At 43.1% G+C, this 14,515-nt stretch overlaps 1 protein-coding gene across 7 annotated transcripts in view; it reads right to left on the minus strand.

The window, feature by feature from the left end:
- LOC1271194 (protein yippee-like) overlaps window positions 1-14,515 on the minus strand; it is a 93,618-nt gene that overhangs the window by 64,988 nt on the left and 14,115 nt on the right. For all 7 annotated transcript variants that reach the window (XM_061656138.1, XM_061656137.1, XM_061656132.1 and 4 more), the window contains exon 3: window positions 7,475-7,536. The gene's annotated coding sequence lies outside the window, so the exon portion shown is untranslated. The remainder of the gene's footprint in view (window positions 1-7,474; window positions 7,537-14,515) is intronic.

The raw sequence follows: 14,515 nt of genomic DNA on the forward strand, positions 1-14,515 counted from the left end.
TCATCCCTATATGCCTGCACGATGCCACCAACTGGACAACGACGAGCAAACGAGTCGTCATATGTTTGCATCCTTACACACAGTCTCTGACAGCACGTCACAGCAGGACACATGACCCAGCATGACGCACCATGCCCGGGATGTTTAATGCACAAATTATATCCACTGAATGGTACACACTGAAGCGTCCAAGGACATCACGCAATCGCATAATCGCATCTACCGAGCGCGCCCGTGCCAGAGCGCGACAACAAAGTTGCATAATGCTAAAATATACAAACATATTTCTGCCACCCAGCGTGCACGCAATCGAGATGGGAGTGCTTACGGACCTGCTGGTGCTGGTAGAAGATGGTGGAATCGGGCGAGAAGAGCTGTTTCAATGTGGATGCTTCTGGTGACCGTGGACAACATTGAGACAATTAGTGTGCCATTTTCAGTAAAGGTCCGTTCCGATTAAGTAGCGAGAGCCAGGACATAAACCGTGTAACGATGTTTGTCACATTGTAAAGGGGAGTAATTTAAAACGAATACTGCATCAGCTGTGAATTTGCTATACAGTTTGTCTACTTGAATTAACATGTAACCATCAAACATCATATTTTTTTTTGAATTGGTAGATAACCAACTGTAGCCGGTCTCGTAGTACAGTCGTCAACTCGTACGACGTAACAACATGCCCGTCATGGGTTCAATCCCCAAATAGACCGCGCCGCCATACGTAGGACTGACTATCCTGCTATGGGGGGGAATCAATTAGTCACTGAAAGCCAAGCCCACAAGTGGGTACAGGCAGGCCTTGACCGACATCGGTTGTTGAGCCAAAGAAGAAGAAGAAGAAGATAACCAACTTCAATTGAAGATTTCTCTCATGTATCATCAGAGAATTAGTTCATTTTACAAAAACGAAACTACAGTTTTGAAACTCAAATAAAACGATTACATCGAATAATTTGATATTTGATACCATGATTCATAAGAGATTAGAACTCATATTAATAATACTTCAAACCAAGTACTTTGCATATGTGCCTCAAGACCAGTCGTAAAAAGACAAGTTAACATTCTAAATGAATCTGAAATGAGACTAACTAAAAAATTTAAAGTTAAACTTACAATTAGAAATTCCAGTAATTTGTAAGATCAGGTCACAATATTATGATGCCATTCTAACAAATAAATTTGTATATAATTTGAACGAAAATTGATTAAATCTTGATAGGCATTTAACCATGAAGGCATTCTACGCGTATGGCATGTACAAACATATGTTTTCAATTAAGAGATCGAATAAGTTGTCATTTAAAAATACAAGAATATTTGAGAGTATTTTTAATCATAAAAATTGCGTTTCGTTCTCAACCTTTACCAACCCACTTAATGATAAGAAAAGTAATCAACAGCCAAATAGCATAGCCAACTGAAGGAAACAATCCTTACGATGCTTGGGACATTATCCTTGACCATACTAAACACGATTTGAACATGATTGCCAAGCCAATATAAAGTAATAACACACACACACTGGAAGCCCTCCTGCAGGGTAACTTGCTTCACTAGACACAATAATCTTGCTGAAGTAACTGGGGCCCCACATGGTCCAGATTTCTGCTACAGGCACCCATCGGACACGATGATGCCAAAAACGCAATCTGGGTCACCGTACCGTTCTTGCAGCTAGAGCAGTTGTAAGCATAACGCTCCAGAGTGCACAGATAGCGAAGACCGATCCCCCCGAAAGACCCAAAACTCCATTTGTCGGGGTATTGTTGCAGTGTGGGTAAAAATTATAGAACAAAAAACCACAAACAAAAATTTATACCAAACCCCCTGTGTGCACTTTACTGGGTGACATCGGTTGCAAAGCAGCCAAAAAGATAGCCCCGGGAGCAGCATCCAGTAGGTGAAATGCATTTGCATACGCCACACACTGGTGACACCAAAGATATGACCAGTTCGTGACGACGCTTTTACAGTGTAGTGCGCGAAATTTGGGGCTAGTAAAAATGCAATATTATACACATCATTCTAATTTTGTAATGGACCATCACGTTCGGCAACCAAAAGGATTCCCCCAATCGATGGAGAGAGATTTTGCACATAAAAAATATAAGAGGGTCTCCTTTTTTGTGGCCGGCAGTACACTCTATAAATCTAAATTATAAAACGTCCACCATAAAGCGCCCGTTCAAACGAAACGGCTAGCAAATGTTTGGTGAATGTTTTATGAGCTCCCTGCAGCAGCCACGCCAGCATACACCAACAACAAATGGCGCACTCATGTGCAGCGTTCACTTCCAGTGCCCAACCGCGTTTGGTAAACAAACTTCGCATGACACATTCCGCGTGCTGCAATTCCAAAGCGTGTAGCAGTGCAACGGTTTACGGCCTGCATGTGTATCCGAAACTAGTGTACGCAAAAACCCTAGGCCGTGTTCAACCAACACCGGACCCTGGGACATTTTTCCGGGTACGATTTTGTTTGCCTCACGCTCGGCAAGTGCTACTAAAAGGAGTTGTTATTTGCATCTCCGACATACACACACAATCAAGCAAACTAGCCTTGGGGAGTTTTCCCAGTGCGCCACAGCGGCGCAATTAGAAAACGATCGCCCTTTGGCCATTTGGCAAATCGCGGGCATGACTGGGCACTGGGCCGACGCCGTCGCCTACGCTTTACGCCTGCCGTTGTTTCGAGATACAATTTATGGTGTGTGCGATATGGAGCGTTTTACATATTCATTGGCCACAATCAGTAACGCTTGCCCACTGCTGCCAACACTGCTGTCGGTGCGTTAGCAGAAGAGTAACGGCGGCTAATGAATGCTCTAATAAAATCATTGGCTCGATTTCTTGGGTGGTACACGGGCGGCCGAGTAATGGGGCGTTTTGTTGGACCCCGGTGGACCAGCAAGGAATAGCGTAATGGGAAAATCCTTTTTCGTTGGTTTTTGCCTTTGCTGTGTTAAAAAGTGTTCCAGTTTGCTTATCGTGCTATAAACGGCATGGGAAATACGATGTGAAATTTGCATATATTTTTACAACCTAGCATTTTCAGTATTGCAGCGAGTTGACTTTTTTCCTAGATTTGTTTTACTAAGGAATCTAACTTGTTTGGGGATCTTCAAAAAGTTCTATCTAATCCAGGTCTCTCTCAAAATATAGTAAACGACATGGTTAATCTTTCATCCAATAAAGTTGTTGAGAAAAATCATTCTCTCTTAAAGGATTTCAATAGATTTGTGGATGTTTCGTAAATATTTAGATTTTTTTATTTATGGAACATTTTCCCCAAATTTTTGAACTCTATGATGACCTCATGATTTGTGTATGAGTGTTTCCAAAAATGATTGGAACTAATCATTTCTTACATTATGGGATGGTGCCAAACAATCGTGAGAGTGATTCAAAGAACTTGGGATAACTTGTATTTTAGTCATTTATTGTAATCTAGCTCAGCTCATTAAAGGTAGTTTTTTTTATCAAATTATTGAGACTGTTTCAATTTCTACTTCTAAATAGGATAGATAGCCCAGCGTTTCAGACGACAATTTAAATTGAATTTAATGCACGTGTGCTCTTGTAGTATGTAGGGATGCAACATAGTACGTAAGTAATCTTGTAGAACCCACGTAGTCAATTTGCAGGAAATCCTGTCCAGAAAATGCTATCAATTTGACCATACTACCCTCGTTACGTACTATATTGTGCTAAAAACATTCTGTATAGTTTACCATAGTACATTGTAGGTGTACACCAAACATTCCCATACGACCTCGTGCGAACGTTTACTTTAATTCGCAGTTGAATAAATTTCCCTTTACGTCAGTTTGCGCTGCAAAAAAATTAGATCACAATCCACTTAAAAGACGACACTTGACCATCATTACACCCAATCTCGTTTGCTCGTCCGTGTGTGCAAGTACACGGCCAACCATACCAAGCGAACGTTACCCGTAGTACCCGCACGGTTGCACCCACTCGCTCGCAGCATTAACTTATTTCATTTATCAATTATGCAACATCAATTTTTCAAACGCCACGACAACCGACGGTGCATAATTTCACATCATTTGTTTTCATCAGCCGGCGGTAGGTACCCGGCCCCAGAAAGTAGTACAGTTCCGTCAAACTGCCCGAGAAGCTACGGGCTGCTCCAGAGGACACGATGCACACACCTCCATCATCCGCTTCAGTCAAACGGATAGGACACAAACTACGCTATGGTAAATATGACAAGGCATAATGTGGGATGCGTGAGACTGTATCTGGCTCGGTACACATTTACCTTAACGAATGCAGCAACATGACTGCCGTGAAACGGATATTGCATGCTTCCTTGTAGGCAGAGCTCAAGCAAATCTGCGCACTATGGAGAACTCCAGCAAGAACTAGCGAATGCAGAACGAAGCTGTTTATAAATGAACTTTTCAAATTCAATTTAGAACTGTGATCGTCAAGGAATGGCCGTTCTGCAAAAAAGTTTCACCATTTCCGAAGTAGACATGCACACGGGTACCCTGGGGCAAACTTCAAATAACCTGTCAGCTGATGGGTTCCGTGTGTGCTACTTAAATGTCAAAGCTAGGCGAACGCATATCTGGCACACCGGTCATGCCGCACATGGCTACAATAAATTACAGGAAGAGACTGACTCGTTGGCGTTCGGGTCGGCCAACATAACCCAAGGCGGCGTCTGCCCAGGCGTTCCCTACTGACATAGTTTAGCGGCTCTTCGGCGGATGCACGCGGCAACTGCACGCACACCTTCACTGGCTGAGCAATTACGCCATCGCCCGTTGACAAACGACCTATCTTGGCTGCACATAGCGCGGAAGGGAACCGGTTTTGTGTTCATTCTGTACGGTCAACGGGGCTCGAGACTAGCGCGAGAATCATACAAAGCGACACACGCACTGGTTACCGGGCAATATAATGCTGGATATACAATTATCAACCTATCAGGTCACAGAGTAGCTTGGCACGAGATTGTTTAAAAGTACAAGTTCAAGGCATACAAGTCGGAGTGATACGATGTCCACTTTCTCTCCGGCAAGACAAAGATGTGACCAGTGTCAAGATCAAGGATCTGGGTGTGCTCGATAAAATGTAATTATAATTCATTATGCAAACATGTTTGTCGCTCTAGTCTTCCGCACACTCATCACTGCTCATCGCTTGATGCTTCAACTTACAGTACATTCCATTGTTCAATGTTGTGCCACCGACTTTAAAATGCTACAAAGTCTCATCACACAGCTGACAAATCAGACATCGAGAGGAGGGGGCTTTATGTGTCACAGGGTGGCAGCACCCGTCGGCAAGATAACGGATTTTCATCCCCACCTGCGATCGTCCAGGCAAGATAAATCGTCCATCGACAATGTGACACCGATCAAATCGATTGACAGCTGATTAGCATAGTTGGTGTGCATCATCATCATCATCATTATTATCATTATTTTAACTAAGCTAGGGTTAAACCCATTTCTCACAGCGGGATTCATTAACGGTTGGAGCGAATAATGAAGACATTGGCCATAAATTCTGCGGTGCTGCTGGGCGTGGAATGCAGTTGTTCGTGTTCTGCTCTATATAGCATGATGCATTTGTTAGTTGCTGAACATTTTAGTATTTATTAAGTTATAGAATTAAGTCTCTCGTCTTTTCACGTGAAAGAATACTAAGTATATTGAATAACGATATAAATTATATAAAATCTGCAGCTAAAGTTTACCAACACATATTTAAAGAGCTATTCACCATGAGTTCACAAGTCACGTTTTCCATGAGCCACATGTTCCCAACTATTCCTATCTAAACTATTCCCAATAGCTCCATATACAAGCAGGACCTCGAATTTGCGGAATCAAGAAATGGTCCTGCAGAAGGAAAAGGTTACCGTTAAAATTCTGCACACGTTTTCTTTTTATTTCTTCCGGGCAAAAGTGTCTTTTGAATTACGATTCCAAGTGGGACACGGAATGAAATGGGCAAAGTAAGGGAAATAAAACCAGTGACATCGCTGGTCGTCGATAAAACTTAGCACACTCGTCTATGACAACTCGATATGTGTGTGTGCGTGTGTCCCGGAGTGGAACGAAAAGGATTAAAAGTAAAGCAATGGCACAGGGAAGAACACGGGCGTGAACGGGCTCAGAGATGGCAGCGTTTTCCTGCGGGACGTTTTTTTTACATTATCACGTTGCAACATCCCGTGCCAGATTGCACCTCGCTACGATTTGGTCCTTCGAACCGGATGGCTCTAGTCAGCCATCAACGCTGGCATGGCACAGTTTTGTTTACTGTTGCTTTTCAAGGACTTTTCCGCGCGTACATAAGAGAGCTTAATGGTGCACTTTCCAGCCCTTTTCTCCATCGCTTCCCCGTCCAACGGTTGACCTCTTTTTAAGGAAACCAGAGCCTGACCTAGTTCGCACACAGGAAGCAGCGCTTCGGTTTTGCAGCACCCGCGCAGCACTATCTATCAAACAACTCGCTTCTGTTCTTGCACTGTGGCGCGCTGCTAGCCTGCACTGTCTGCTTGTATTGGTGCAATGGTATTCGCATGGTAAATAGTTTCGATACATAGAGGTAGTGTACCGAGGTAAATAGGGCAGCTCCCGGCTCTTTGCACAGCAGACAGAAAAGTGCATCGGTTAGTGGAGCGGACATTGAGCTGTAAGCTCAGCTGAATGGAAGGATGCGAGGCTAGTACCAACACAGGGAAGCAGCGCCACACAGAGTCAAAGCCAACGGTAAGAAAGAAGGCCAGAGAGAGGATATTCCACCGTGCGAGCGCACCAAAGTGAACCGAACACCGAAGTTCTTTGTTCCCATTTTCCAGCGGATCCACTTTTTAGGTAGTGGTGGTTTGGGCAAAATCTCACCAACACCAATGACACTCGTGGTTCATGCACAACGGGCTGCATTCCTCTCTCTCGCTCAGGATACGAAAGCTGTACGCTAAGCTGTTGCAATGTTGCAGCCGTGCAACGAATGCAACGAAACTGCCGAGCAAATACAAGGCTACTTATTTTGCTACAACTCCGTTCAAGCATTTCTATGTTTTACACAATCCCTTCCTGGAAGTGGGTGCGAATCCTTGCCTCAAGCAAAGTGTACCGTGGAGCAATTGTAGCTACAAAGGATTCCGAGGAAGATGTTCTCTTTATGTGAGGTTTTGATGGAAAAGAAGACAAAAAATACCGTCAAACAAATGAAGCATAGTTTGGCCCGGAAGGCTCCAATTCCATTGTGTTCACTTCCTTTTTAACATGTCGACATGTCGGCGAGCTAAAGAATGTGACACCGTCCCAGGTAAGCAAGATATGCTCTCCGGTGGTCGTTTTGCTTTTATCGTTCCCCTACATCAGTGTGTCATGCTTCACGAACCTTTATGGTTGATTGGGGTTTCCTAGGACATATGAAATACGAGAATAATGGAGCTATTACCACTGGCAACATGACTTACCTGTTAGCATTTATTGTGGCTCATTCGCTGTCACATTCGTTCTCCGTTACAACCACATCGACCTGTAATAGTTCAAATGAGAATATATTTGTTTTTAGTTTTAAACATCATTCTTTCAATCAAAGTGAAATATAGGCAGTTAGAGCACACAAAAAGTAAAAATTAAGGATTTTGTTATACACTTTGCATAGCAAAAGGCGTTAATAGCGCTTGTGAACAAAATCGCCTTAAAGTATGCAAAACGCTTTACAGATATTTTAATAGTAACTATTTAACTCTTCATTACGGAAACAACCAGCGTTGATTATAAAACTTTCAATCTTTGACAGGAAATTATTAAACTTACAATACATAAAAGTCTTATCACCGCAGTACATCATCATCCACAGAAGTAAATTATTCTTCAAATTGTTCCCTTATACTTAAGCACGAGCGTTGCTACACCATATTGGACCTATTGGCCAAGTAAACTATCTTGGTCCTTCGAACCGGATTATTATGATTGTTCATTCTTCAACTTTCTCTTAACCTCATTTAAATTTACTATTTTGCTTACACTCCCACCCTCTTCAACAGTTTCCATAGTACGCTTGACTGTTTGAAGAATAAATAAATGAACATTTCCGGCCACTTTGAACCCAGCCGTCACGACGTGGACATAACATGGTGTGTCCAAAGCTTACCTACCTACCGGCAGGGTAATGCGTTGCCCATTAGACAGGAATTTCAAGTGTAAATATGTATCTTGCAGCGATGCCAATGTTTACGACTAGTGGGGAGGGAATTCTCTTCGCTACCAAAAACCATTCTCGGCGGTAAGCCAGAAAGACAACTTCAAATCCACACGATTTCCCCGGCCCTGGGAGCAAAGGAAAGAGACATTTAGCGAGTAGGATGATGTGTGTGTGAGAGAGAGAGAGTGTTTGGTATGTCTTCCGGGAGGATGATCGGTTCCAAGGGTTCCAATCGCACGAAGGTGCAGATGGTGGCGTCTATTTATATGCACCGCATGCGGTCAAAAAGTGCACAGAGTATATTTTAAACTGATTTTTTCGTGAATATCATCTTTGAGATGATATAATAACACAACATAATTCTTTGACAAATATAGTTTTTTCCCCTTTTTCATAACAGCCAAGTGTGATGAATCACAAAATGCTCATAAACATTACGAACGACACCACCATTCTTAGTATGAATCCTTCGTATCACTTTCCCAGTTGGAATAGTCATCCATTTCTTGATTAATATCTCCAGTACGAGTACACTCTTCCATTCCTATAAAATTGAACGAACCCCGTCCACAGATCTACAGACGGTCAGTGACCAATCGTAATGTACTACACACACACATGCGCCATTTCAAACATCCGACAACTAAGGTCCGCTTAGCTATCGCATTAAAGGACAAACAAAGTGACCGATTCATCAGATCCTGTTTGTTGATATGAAGGGTGGAAAACTAGCTTTGACCGTAAAAAAACACCCGCACACCAGCGAGTCTAGTTTCTGGCCATTGACACCGGCCTGAGGACAACCCTAGTCACCACGTTGGCACACCTAAAGCTCCTTGAAACATGTCGAGCATTCGAAACAATACCGGACCGCAGCAAAACTCGTCTGAGGAAATTGTGTAGCTAATGGTGACAATGAAATGAATCCATTTCAGCCAGGGTTACTGTAGCATCCTGTCACTCAACCATGACCGTTGGCAACCGTAAGCACCACACCTAGGACAACCACCGCGCTCCCTTTCTCTCCGTCGCAATTCTAGTCGACTCCATGACAACCTTCCTCAGTCGAAGGTAGAGACAAAGAAATTGTAGCCATTATCGATCGGAAAGAAGCCCCAACTGTAGGGCCAACCTCTACCTCTACTAGTGTGTTGCGTTGGGATAGGTCATGGGGCGCACAAAGCAGAGTCTGGTTGTTCACCCCCAGGACCAATAATGCAGGTTCGCACTACTCCAAATCCTCGCCAGACGGCAATAAATATCAACCCGGAAAGAAGGCTTAAACACACACACACACCTACTGACCCAGGCCCACGATGGAGGCGGAAACATCCATCCCCGAAACGAGGCGCACTGGGAGGAAGTGTCAAAACGATAAAAAAGCTGCTTGCTAAAAATCAACCCAAAGCCAGACTGCTGCACCAGTCCGCTCCTTCCAACCCTACCACCAGCGCGAGAGAAATTAACCCGGTGACTAGCTAGCATCTCGTTGTGTATGGGGATGGATTCTGCAGAATCTCGTTTTTCATTCGGGTCCTCGGGAAGGGCAAGGAGGAAGATTGGTTGAAGCAATTTTCCATTACGTTACCATTCCCTTCGATTGCCGCTCTTCCGCTCCGTTGAGCAGAAAGAAGAAGGTTTGCAACCTGCGAGCAATTTTCTTTGTTTGCAAGCAGGTAGAGTTGAAGGAAGCAGCACAGCACAGCAGCAGCGACAGGACGATGTCTGGATTCCTCGGTCGCTGGGCTAGTTCTTCCGCGGGTACAACGTCGTCCTGGCGCGTTTCCGTTGCGCTTAACCTTAACCTCTTCACCGACAGCCCTACTGGTGAGGTCGTTAGCATTCGTTCCTAGTTTTCTAGCGCTGCCCGGGGTACGGCCATCGTCAGCAGCGGTTGAGCGCGAGTCCCCGAGCTCGTCGCTCATTTTCCAACCAAACGACTTCGCCGCCCGGCACCGAACGGTGCGCAGCAGACGATGTAGTTTTTCCATGCTTTTCTTTCGTTGTTTCGGATCTTTCATGCAGGTCGCAAAACTCAAGCACGGTTCTTCTTCCGGCTCGGTTTGGGAAGCTGCAAACGGTTCAACGCCATCTGCGCGGTGCAGACGCTATTTCCGGTTTCTAGAACTGGCATAAATTGTGTCCCTTTCGCTCCGCTCCCATCCATCCATCTTGAAACCCCGAACTGGGCTTACCTTTCCCGAGACGAGATCGAATGTGTATCCACTGCTGGACGGATGCAGTTGTTGTAGTGATAGCGTGTGGGTGTGGTGATGCAGTCTTCAGCAGAAAATGTTCCTAGTAAGCACGGTATCTCTTGTGGATAGCGTCTGAGGCGCATGAATCGCACAAGAAGAGTTTTTCAGACAGGAGAAGCATTTGCCCACCCCCACACTACTGCGTTTAATTTTGAGCAAAGGAATGCGTACAATTTCTTTCGAGGAATTTGTTTGGTTGTTTGAGAGCAGCCATGTAATTTAAGAAGCAATGGCTGCATTCCACTAAGAGCACTAAGAAACCATGGGTCAGTGATAAAGGCAGTAGTGCAGGTTCATTAAAATGTGTTAAATCACACATATATATTCATTAAAATATGTTAAATGCCACAAATGCCAACTATACATTATTCAAATAAATTTAAACATTCAAATCATAAAAGCCGTAAGTTATGCAATCAGAATGACAAAACGACGTTAATAATGAAATCATCTTCCAGCGCCTAAAGTTATACAATTACGTATACAACCAAATTTTTCTTCAGAGAATTCACACTTTTGTTAACTAAAGTTTCAGGTCATCAGTCAACAATTCCGACAGTGCATCTAAAAACCTTTTATAAACTATTATTACTCCTTTTTGGTAAAGATTTTGTAAAGATTATGTTACATTTATGAAGCACGGATTAAGTCATACGTATTCAAGAATAATAATGAGATTTCCAGCCAAATTCAATATTCTATATTCTCTGAACTTACCAACCTGAAACTATGCAAACGAATGCAAACGAAACTTTGAACGTAGGTTTGAACATCAGGCTCTCCAATACCTATGATCTTATCTTTTTTATGCCATTGAATCGGTACGAAGGGACTAACTTTCAGTGACTCAATGTAATCGAATTACATATGGTAACAATTTACCGAAATTTACATGAAATCAACATACAGAAACGTTTTTTTTTTGTTCAACTCCAGCACTAGAACTTCCAGACCAACTTCCACCAAACTTCACTTAATCTTAACGAATTCAATTAAACGACTTCCATCGATCTGCATCGTTACCGCTTTCGCATCACAGCCTGCCAATAGAACCAATTTGCTTTTATTCGCACTCCATCAGCTGAATCGAACCAAGCTGCCTTTCCGAGCAACATTTTGCCCACAACCTAACCAAACCAAAAAGGTATGCAGTGTCGCAAGGCAAAGCAAAACAAAGATATTGCACTTGGGCGAGAAAATTACCAAAGAAAAAAAGCAATGCTAAAATGGATCGGTCTGGCAAGTTGGCGTTCGGTAGGGAGTTTCGGGAAAAGTTTTGTTTCATTTCATCAATTTCTTTCTCTTTCTCACTTTCTTTCCCTCTCCCTCCCTCCTACAGTGTCTCTCGCCTTTCTGCTGCTGGTGGAAAACTATCAGTGCGGGATTATTTTTGCCCTGCAACATCGACAAAACTTTCCACGACACAGTGCCATGGGAGCAGAATTTAAAGCAGCCGTCGCCGGGCACTCGTTTTTCTCATTGCTCCATTGAGACTTTAGAGTGGGTTTATTTCTCCTCGCACCACTCCCCTCCCCGCTTGCACGGTGCGACTTGCGTCGGTGTACGTCTTCTTATCAGCATTCTTTCATCGGCTTCAAGTTGGAAGAGCTTGAAGAAAGCTGAGACGCCACCGAGCGATGGCATTCGATGATCTGCGCCAAACACGCCGAGACGTACCCGCTATCGTCGGAGACAGTATTCATTCCGGACAATTTCCTCCCAACAATGTGCGACGCGGCACAAATGCATACCCCGGGAAGCGAGGACTTAGAATTGCAAAGAATCGTCGCATCCATCACGTGAGACTGCATTGGGGTAGGTTATGTTGGGATGGTAAAAAACCAAAGAAAAACAGCACACACCAAAGTTTGAACCGGTGTCTGAAAACATCTTCATTTTAAGTGTCTGCTAAAAAGAATGTCTACTTCGTCGCGTTGTATTGCTTTTTTTATATTGAAAACGGTTTAGTAGGGTAACTGACGAGTCTTAGTGATCTTTGAAGTAGGATATTTTGAAAAGATGTTCTCTTTTTACGGTATCCCAATGTCGAAAAGATAGCGATAATGGAATGTCTGGTGTTGATTCTATAGAACCGAAGATATCCTTAAGAATAGAAAGGCACAGAATGGTCGTCTTTCCTAAATAAGAAATAAAATTATACAATTATATGGACATATACCTCTTTTATTACATTCAATAATTTTAGACTTGTTATTCTAAACCTAAATTATTCATTTTTAAACATATCAGAACAAACATTTACAATAATTCCATCATTCATGAATCATCATGACTAAGCACAGCAACTATCGTCGATATACAGTGGAGCGCCGTTTATCCGGGTACCTTTTATCCGGCTTTCCGTTTATCCGTGCTGTTGAGAAATGACAGCTCAATACAAAGGTGACATTGCGTTATGAGGAGGATATTCGAAAAAGCGGTTATAAGCGCACATTGTCATAACAAAAAACACTATAATTCATGGCAAATTTCAAATATTCTCGTTGGAAAAACATGAAGTTAATGAAAACTGGGTCATTTTTATCAGAAAATAAGAAAATTTTCCAAAACCTAATCAGGAATTGGTAATAAAATAATCATTTGACTCATTACCCGTGTTATTCGCTTATCCGGGCGAGTTCAAGTCCCGAGAAGCCCGGATAAACGGCGCTCCACTGTAACTTCATTTACTGTGATTATCTTCTGGAATTTACATTCCAGTAGTGTCTTGGTTCCTGAGCTTTGAAGGCCAACACAGGCAAAAGACGCACTTGCTAGGCTCGATACGTTTATAATTCTAATATCATGAAACCAGGAATAACAGTGTTTGTTCTTACCTCGTTGTCTCAAATCACATCCCGAGGAAGATGTACCAGAACAGAGGAACATAAGGATCTCCCAAAACTCATCGAACCATCATCGTCTGTACTCCAGTTAAGTAGCATGAAGTTCACAAATTGCTTTAATGCAGCTCGTGTCACGTCCCATATTGGTTTTTCGTGTTTTTTTTCTCTGCACAAGAACCGATTCACGGTTTATGTGTGTGTTTGTATCTGTGAATACACGGAAGCTAATCGAACGGAAAAAAAACGCCTGTGTGCAATGTCGGATTCCTCGCGTACTCGACATCGTTCTACATTCGAGCAAAGCATAGCAAATCAAACAGTGCGATCGATATGAAGCTCACTTTTGCCCACCCAAACTCACCCAACGCATGCATAAGGATGCATGCATTACAAAATCGTGACGGTGGCTCTACATCGGATGCCAGCAATAAAAACCCACTATTACATTACTATTGACTTACTTATTTGCCCGGTGCCGGAAGGTGCGCAGATGCAGCCGTATCGTTGGAAAAAGTAACCAGAGATCCTAGAGCAAAAGTTGGTTCTCGCAAGATAAAGCGTACTTCAGATATGAATTTAAACCAAAAAATACTACCCAAAAAACCCTGGAGCGTAGGTTTTCGTGCATCCTGGGCTTACTTTTGGCATCCAGCTTGCGCGCGACGTATAATATTGTGCTGCATCATGCAAAACTCGGAATCTCGTGAGAAACTATCCCTTACTATCGGCACTGCCGTCTCTTCTACTGTTCGGTAAACCAGCGAAACCGGATGATGATTGTGCACTGAAATGCTAGAAAACTTGCTCCATTGGAGTTCACCTATCGCGACGACCGACTGGCCGCATGCTCCTTGGAGACCGGTAATAAACATAATTTAAATTAGTTTAGTTATAATTTTATGACACGTACGTGTGGCGGTCGTCGTAGGTGGTCGACAGCGCAGAGGGTTGTGATTTCGTTTCGTGTCTTTGTGCTCGTGTTTAGTGGTTTGGCAACCTTCCCTTATTTTTGCCTGGAATTTTAAGTGCAAATGAAATGTGGATCCACTCCCATCAACGGTTTGCTTTAAGCTGGAGCGAAGTATGGAAATCAAACCATCACGTTTTTTGGGGTGCTTCGAAAGAAAAAGTGTAAATGGACGTAAGCAAATAGTGCTCTAGGGAGAAATTCTATCAGCTATAAATAATTGCGCTTTTTTTGTT

The sequence above is a fragment of the Anopheles gambiae genome, chromosome 3, assembly GCF_943734735.2.
Source record: "Anopheles gambiae chromosome 3, idAnoGambNW_F1_1, whole genome shotgun sequence".
In the NCBI taxonomy this organism is placed as follows: domain Eukaryota; kingdom Metazoa; phylum Arthropoda; class Insecta; order Diptera; family Culicidae; genus Anopheles; species Anopheles gambiae.